Here is an 8,400-nt window from a genome sequence, read left to right as displayed (position 1 = left end):
TGAATTCATACAACTGCGAGTAACAGATCCAAATTCAACCCTTTATTCAGCGATCTTCATTCATCCTCAGCAACGACCGTATAAACATCAAAGCCCGCGCTGATTCGTTCGTCCAAATTCAAAATTTACCACTTCAATTAACTACGCAGTAAAATCGAACGCTCATTGGTCCTCGCCTGCTTCGTCACAGATTGTTACAGCAGTGTTCTAGTGATGGGAAGTTCGGATCATTTTACCGACTCGGTCCTTTGAGTCTCGTTCAGCAAAATGAACGAATCTTTTTTCAAGTCATTTCGTTCAAATGTTACGTTTTACCTCCCTAACACATCTACTGCTTACACAAACGTTGATCACACTACAAACAAAACAAAACTATAATGCTACAAGAAACAGAAAAGATTAATTCATTGTTTACCTGGGTCTTTAGTCTATGATTCGCTCACCTCGCCTCTTATCTGACAAGTTTTCGGGTTTGAGTTGTTCGTTCATCACGTGACAGCCCAATTAGCTAACCAACGCAGTCTGAGCCGGAAAGAGAATTGATTAGTTCATCTTTTGAGTCTTCGGGTTTGAGTCGTTCGTTCATCACGTGACATCCCCGTAATGTTAACCTATGCAGTCTGAGCCGGAAGGAGAATTGATTAGTTCATCTTTTGAGTCTTCGGGTTTGAGTCGTTCGTTCATCACGTGACAGCCCCATAAGGTGAACGAACGACTCTAAAACAGGTGAACTAATTCCAGTACAGAACCTAATAGGATGTTGCGCATGCGCGACTGAACGAATCACTCCCCGAGGCGACTCGTTGGTCCCGAGTCACATTAAAGATTCGTTCAAAATGAACGAATCGTTCAAGAACGACCCATCACTACAGTGTTCCTGTCTAGGTGTGTTTGAATGATGCACGCTTTCACACAGTGAATCAGGAGGATAGTCTGGGTAATATTTTTCGCAATTAAAAACTTAAATTGTGCTCTGTACCTCACACCAAACTATTGTATTTCACCTGCGGTGGCAACGCAGCATCATTTGGACTACTTTTGGTAATGTTTTTGACATTTTTGCAGTAAAATGTTGGGATTGCACTTGTCTGTCTGTCATGGTTTTATTTATAGCCTAAAGGCCTGTACACACCGGGACGAATTTCGCGCGCGCATTTCGTCAGCGTTTTTTGAGACGTTTTTCGCCAGGATACCCATGCGATTTTCACTGGCGAATTCACTCGCATGGCGCTTAATAAACAACAGAAATACCTCTGTACACAAGATGGCGCTGCGCTTCTGACACTTGCTTGTCACACAGAAGAAGAAGAGAGCCAGCATACGCGCTTGTCAAACCCATAGACATATATAAATTTATATATCTATGGTCAAACCGATTCACACGCTTTTTGTTAACTGCTAAACAGAACATGGATTTTTCAAATAGCAGCAGCAGCTTCTCCTCCTCCAGCGATGAGGAAATTATTGTTGTGTGGAATGAGGAAAGACGACGGAAAAGACGCTGATATTGGATACACCCCATAGACGATTTATCGAATCTATTGCACCCAATTCTTTCATCAGTTAATATACCAGCACTCACCACAGCATATAAAAATTTTTTTTGAAATAACATGTTCTGTCTTTTTGAAAATGTGCATTTTTAATTAAAAAAATTACAAGCAATTTCTCTTTTAACCTTTTCTCTGCATAATGTATGGTATTTTATGATTTGGCTGCTGCGACATACGTTAAAACAATGTTTTAAACAATCGAATAATTAATTTATAATATTTATTACAATTAATGTTTAAATTATAATAATACATTTCAATAAGAGGACAAGACTACTTATGTACAAATGCCAAGTTCCAAAATATATCCGGTTATTTTCAAGTATGTCACTTATTTTTGTTTTAAATATTTTTGGAAAAAGCAAACATTTATTTTTGTGAATGAACTACAGTTTGCAATAACAATCCAAAACATGACAGTGTTTTGTGCTTGAGCGCCACCAAGTCATGTTTTACTGTAACTTCAGCAGCTCCAGGCACGTGGGCAAAAGCACCAATCTCATTGGTCTGCCAGTTTTTAACGCGGCGCGTCAAACCAAAAAAAAACAAGCCCGAGGCGTTCTTTAAAAAATTACGTTTTTACGCCTGGCGTTTTGCGTGTCGGTGTGTACACTTACATTGGCGCCCTTTGTTTAGTCACGGCGCGTTAAATGTCGGCGATATTCGCGCGCGATATTCGTCCCGGTGTGAACAGGCCTTAACGTTACTGTAAGAAATGGCTGTGTTTAGGTTTAAAGGTAGAAGTGGGATTAGCGTACCAAAATATTTTTTGTAATCCTATGTTGTTTCTAAAATGTTTCTTGTTTCTTGCATATTTCAGTCTATTACTTTTCATATGTTTTTATATTCACTATTGTGTTGGGTATGTTTGGGTTTAGGGATAGGTAAAGGGGTCTAAAAATCTAAATTGCTTATCAATAATGTGTGTATATATATATACTGCATATATACTGCAGTGAATGCAATGTTTTCATACTGTGCCCCTTTCTGTGCTTTCCAGACCTGGCCATGTACCCTGCCCTCTTCGTACAGGTTGTCATGATGTCATTACAGAAGGTAGGCTTATCTTGCGAAAAGCGTTTTCAAATTTGCAGCAGCTGACAGGCCAGAAAAACATTATAATTGTCATGTTATAATGTGATACATTACCAGTTAGAAGTTTTGAATAGTACGTTTTTTTTTTTTAATGTTTTTATAAAAAAAGTCTCTTCTGCTCACCAAGCCTGCATTTATTTGATCCAAAGTACAGCAAAAACAGTAGCATTTTGAATTATTTTTACTATTTAGAATAACATGATCCTTCAGAAATCATTCTAATATTCTGATTTGCTGCTCAAAAAACATTTATTATAATTATTATGTTGAAAACAACAGAGTATAATTTTTCAGCATGTATCTAAAATGGATATCTTTTGCAACTTTATAAATGTCTTTATCATCACTTTTGATCAGTTTATGGAGCATTTTTGCAAAATGAAAGTGATTAATTCCTTTAATTCTTTCCAAAAAAATAAAATAAAATAAAATACTGATGCCAAGCTTTTGAATAATACAGTGATAATGCTGATCTTTGGATCTTTCTATTCATCAAAGGATCCTGAAAAAATTTACTCAACTGTTTTAATTATTTATAATAATAATAATAAATAAATGTTTCTTGAGCAGCAAATCAGCATATTAGAATGATTTCTGAAGGATCATGTGACACTGAAGACTGGAGTAATGCTGAAAATGTAGCTGAAAAAAATTACATTTTAAAATATATTCAAATAGAAAGCAGTTATTTTAAATAGTAAAACTATTTCACAGTATTACTGCTTTTGCTGTACTTTGAATCAAATAAATGCAGGCTTGGTGAGACTTCTTTAAAAAAAATATTAATAATCTTACTGTTCTAAAACTTTTAACTGGTAGTGTAAGTTCATTGTTTTAGATGTTTTTTTCACCATATAAAATATTTTTGTTGTTAGGATATACAAAAAATATTTTATAGCAGGAAACTGCTCTATGCAACTATGTTAAACCCACGCATGAAGTATGGAAGTAATCAAAGTGTGTATATCGTATATGAAAAAAATATGTATTAAATGTCAAAGTTGCGTACGGAAAAGTAAAAATAAATAAATAAATCTTAAGATAAACACGTGGGTTCTGTGTCAGTGGAAATATCAGTTCACATTTCCAAACATTAATTTTGCCATTAATTGTAATAATCCAGTGAGATTTTTGCTTGCACAATGAGTCTGACAACAGCCAGTGCTCCACACAGACATCTGATCTCATCATCATCCAGTCTGTCTGGAATGACATGAAGAAACAGAACAGACAGAGACGGACTAAATCCAGAAAAATTGTGGCAGTGTCTCCAAGACACATAAAGAATCCTACCAGCAAAGCTACCTGGAAAACTATTCTCAAGTGCACTTAGGGCAAAAGCAGCTTTAAATGCAAAGGATGGTCACAACAAATGTTAATTTAATTTAGTTAATAGAAGTTAATTGATAAATGAAATCTATTTATGACATTATTTTTGACATCATCCTCAAAGGCATTTTTACACAAGTGCCTAAAACTTTTAAGAATACTGTAGCTTTGTAGGTAGGTCTCTTGAAGCATCTTGGAGAGGTTGCCTCAGTTTTTTCTGTTTATTCATTTCATTCCAGACAGACTGGATAATGTGAAGCAGTTGTGCTCATAAGTTTACATACCACTTGCAGAATATGCAAAATACGAGAGCTCATGACAATTGTATGTTATTTTGTATTTAGTACTGTCCTGAATAAGCTATTTCACATAACATGTTTATATATATACTCTACGAGACAAAATAATAACTGAATTTATAAAAATGACCCCATTGAAAAGTTTACATACCCTTGAATCTTAATACTGTTTGCCATTTTCTGGATGTTTTAATGTTTTGTGATAGTTGTTCATCATTCCCTTGTTTGTCCTGAGCAGTTCAACTGCCTCCTGTTTTTCAGAAAAATCCTCCAGCTCCTACACATTCTTTGGTTTCCCAGCATCTTCTGCATATGTGATGCATACGTGATGATTTTGAGATCCATCTTTTTACACTTAGGGCAACTGAAGGACTCATACATTACTATTAGAAAACTTGAACATATTTACTGATGCTCAAGAAGGAAACACAATGCATTAAGAGCCAGAGGGTGTAAACTTTTGAACAGGATGATGATCTGTAATTTTTTATTTTATTTTTGTAAAGATCATATTTTTTCATTTAGTACTGCACTTCAAAAGCTATATAAATAATTACATGTTTTCCAGAAGACAAAATAAGTATAATTTACCCTAATCATCTATTTCAAAATGTTTCCACCCCAGGCTCTTAATGTTTTGTGTTTCCTTCTTAAGCAGTACTTTTGTAATAGTATGTATGAGTTTCTCAGTTGTCCTCAGCATGAAAAGATGGATCTCAAAATCACAGTCACTGTTGGAAAGAGTTCACATTTGCAGAAGATGCTGGAAAACCAAAGAATGTGAAGGACCTGAAGGATTTTTTCTGAAGAACAGCAGGCAGTTGAACTGTTCAGGACAAACAAGAGACTCGTGAACAACTATCACAAAACTTAAAAACAGTCGTGGATCACCAAGGAAACAACATACAGTATTAAGATTCAAGGGCATGTAAACTTTTGAATGGGAGTCATTTTTATAAATTCAGTTATAGTTTTGTCTTGTGGAGTATATATAAACATCTGTTATGTGAAATAGCTTATTCAGGACAGTACTAAATACAAAATAGCATGATCTCTCGTATTTTGTTAAAATTCTTAACATTTTGTATATTTTGCAAGTGGTATGCAAACTTATGTGCACAACTGTATATATTGGTCATCTATACTTATACACCTAAGTGTGATTAAAAGCAGTTAAAAAGTAACTGAAGTGATTGCTATTATATTGTTATTTATACTTTTTTTCAGGCAGCTGAAGAACAACTTGGGACACCTTCTGAAAACAGAGACAGTGACTCACACACACACACACAGACACTAAATATATAATTAATATAAATCAATATGTTCTTGTTACTGTTTCCCATTATTTGGACACATTTTGATGCTTTACTGTGGAAACTGTCATATCAATAAAACCAGTTTGAAAATAATTGAATTGACTGATAGTTTCCTGTAATGCGTTACTAAAGGTTCTAAAAACATTCAGTAAATGTGAAGGAAGGACCTAAATAGGACCAAAAAACATTTTAGGTTGGTCCTGCAAATGTTATGGCAATGTAGTGTAGAGACTAATAGGGGACTTCCTATAGTAATAACCTAAACGTCCCAAGAACGTCCTGAATGTTCTGTGAATGTCCTCCAAATGATGTCCTCTAACCCTTTAAAGAACTCCAGATCATGACCGTCTCGGAACGTCCTGGGAATGTTATTAGGTGATGTCCTGGACACCAGCGTGGACGTTCTGACAACGTTTTGGGAACGTCACATTTCCAAATAAAATATGGTCCCCTAAACGTCCCAAGAACGTCCTGAATGTTCTGTGAAGGTCTTCCAAATAACGTCCCCCAAACCTTTAAAGAACTCCACATTGTGACCGTCTCAGAACATTATGGGGATGTTACTAAACAACGTACTTGACACCAGTGGGGACGTTCTGGGAATGTCACCTTTCCAAATAAAATACGGTCCCCTAAACGTCCCAAGAACGTGCTGAATGTTCTGTGAAGGTCTTCCAAATAACGTCCCCCAAACCTTTAAAGAACTCCACATTGTGACCGTCTCAGAACGTTATGGGGACGTTACTAAACAACATCCTTGACACCAGTGGGGATGTTCTGAGGACGTTCTGGGAATGTCACATTTCCAAATAAAATATGGTCCCCTAAACGTCCCAAGAACGTCCTGAATGTTCTGTGAAGGTCCTCCAAATAACGTCCCCCAAACCTTTAAAGAACTCCACATCGTGACCGTCTCAGAACGTTATGGGGACGTTACTAGGCAACATCCTTGACACCAACGGGGACGTTCTAAGGACGTTCTGGGAATGTAAAATTTGAGGTCTGGTACAAATTATGACATACAAAAATACATAGGCTATAGATTCATATGGATTAATCATTAAAAGATCGCGATCTCGATTCAAATACACCTAATCTTTTTGAAATCTTTGAAATCGCCGTCACGTCGGAATATTTAAACCTGCTTTTGCACAACCGCTGATCCAGAGAGAGCTGTGGTCATTGGCGTCGTTAGGGCTAATCGTTCGGGGCCGAGCCCCGAAAGATTTTTCTTTAGCCCTGAATGTTTTGTATCGCCGTATGATTTCCGAGGAATTCACGGAATTTGTCATAGTTTGAATGAATTAATTATATGTAGGCCGTTACACTTTCGCGATGTGGACTAGTATCTGTAAATATTACGCTGCAAAATACCATTTAAAGTATGAATTCTGCATGTTCTGCGTGTCTTTTTATGAATGAATGGTGCAGACGCGGACGCGGTTTCCTTTACTACACACAAACGCGCGTGAGGCTCGCGGTGATTTCAGCTTCTGCCATAAAAAATGCATGAACAACATCTTCAGAACTGCTATGAGAGTACTTAGTGAGCAGTTTACTGGTTCATTTGAGTAAACCAGAGTTATACACTCACAGAAATGTAAAGGTATTTTACGGAAACCGTCAAAATAAAAGTTCGGTTTAGCTTTAGCTTAGACATTGTGGCAGTAATATATTACTATCATTCAGTCGAACGTATGTATCTACAGTACTAATACTACTACTACTGAAAAAATAATAAAACTTTGCTACACAATATTTCTTCCATCTTTTAAATTTTATTAGTGCATCCCCTTTATTTGCCAAAAGTAACATTTAATTTTCATAAATTAAAAGATAAATTAATATTTTTGCCTTCATTTTATAACCAGAAAAATGTAAATACACAACACAATATTCATAAGGCTGTTGTAGAAAAAAATAAAAGTTGTTTTATGCATTTAAATAAATAGACATGCTAAAAGAAATTTGGTAAAAATAAAATATAAGGTGAGAAAAAATAAAACACTTCATAAGGCCCTAAACATAACTTAATTTTTTTGATAAATTGACGTTAAATTGTATGTTTCATTGTTTTAATTAATTAGGCATGTTTTTTGATTAATGCAATTAAATATACCCATTAAAAAGGAGTCCAGAAAAATTACAACAGAAAAAAAAAAAACAAATTTAGAAAAGAAAGAAATGAAATGGAATTTGAAAAAAAAAAAAATGGGGCCCTATTTTTGCATACAAATAAATATTTTTAAATGTATTAGTTTATTTGTGTAATATATTTTTGTAAAGTTATAATTTTGTGATAATACGTTGATATGTTTGCTGTTTGCAGTGATTACTATTTACTTTTTTTTTCATAGTGTAACAATGTTGTTTTGTGCCACTGCTGTTGCAAAGTATCTGTCAAATGAACTAAAATCGAAAGCACAATATGACTTTGCTCACACGATCAGTTCATGATCCAATGTTTTCAGAGTATCAGAAGATGGGTGAGTCAGGTCATCAACCTTTTTTCTTTGTTCAGTTTGCACACTGAACATGGGTTAACTTATAGCTCTTATTTTTGAACTCTCAAAGTGCACCAGATTAATGAATTTAACTTTAAAATATATCCAATTTTCTCCTGGGGGGGCATGCCCCCCAGACCTCCCTAGAAGGATCCAGGTTCACCCACCTGTGTCTAACAAAATCTTCCGTAATTATGATGTGAGCTCCCATCCACCACTACTAGCCCCTGATGTTTTGCCATCAGCCCCTGATGTTTTCAAGTTCTAGAAACGCCCCTGGCTGTGGTCATGTAAGTTAAGC

The 8,400-nt window shown here is 35.5% G+C and overlaps 1 long non-coding RNA gene across 1 annotated transcript; it reads left to right on the top strand.

The window, feature by feature from the left end:
- The first annotated feature begins 2,088 nt into the window (after positions 1–2,088).
- On the top strand, positions 2,089–5,628 carry LOC127160289 (uncharacterized). Its single transcript, XR_007826696.1, has 3 exons — positions 2,089–2,261; positions 2,554–2,609; positions 5,504–5,628. It is a non-coding gene; the product is annotated as an uncharacterized LOC127160289 (long non-coding RNA).
- The last annotated feature ends 2,772 nt before the right edge of the window (positions 5,629–8,400 follow it).

Source organism: Labeo rohita, unplaced genomic scaffold (genome assembly GCF_022985175.1).
Source record: "Labeo rohita strain BAU-BD-2019 unplaced genomic scaffold, IGBB_LRoh.1.0 scaffold_316, whole genome shotgun sequence".
NCBI classification, from domain to species: domain Eukaryota; kingdom Metazoa; phylum Chordata; class Actinopteri; order Cypriniformes; family Cyprinidae; genus Labeo; species Labeo rohita.
Note: the sequence above shows the minus strand (reverse complement) of the source record. Positions and strands in the feature narration are given on the sequence as shown.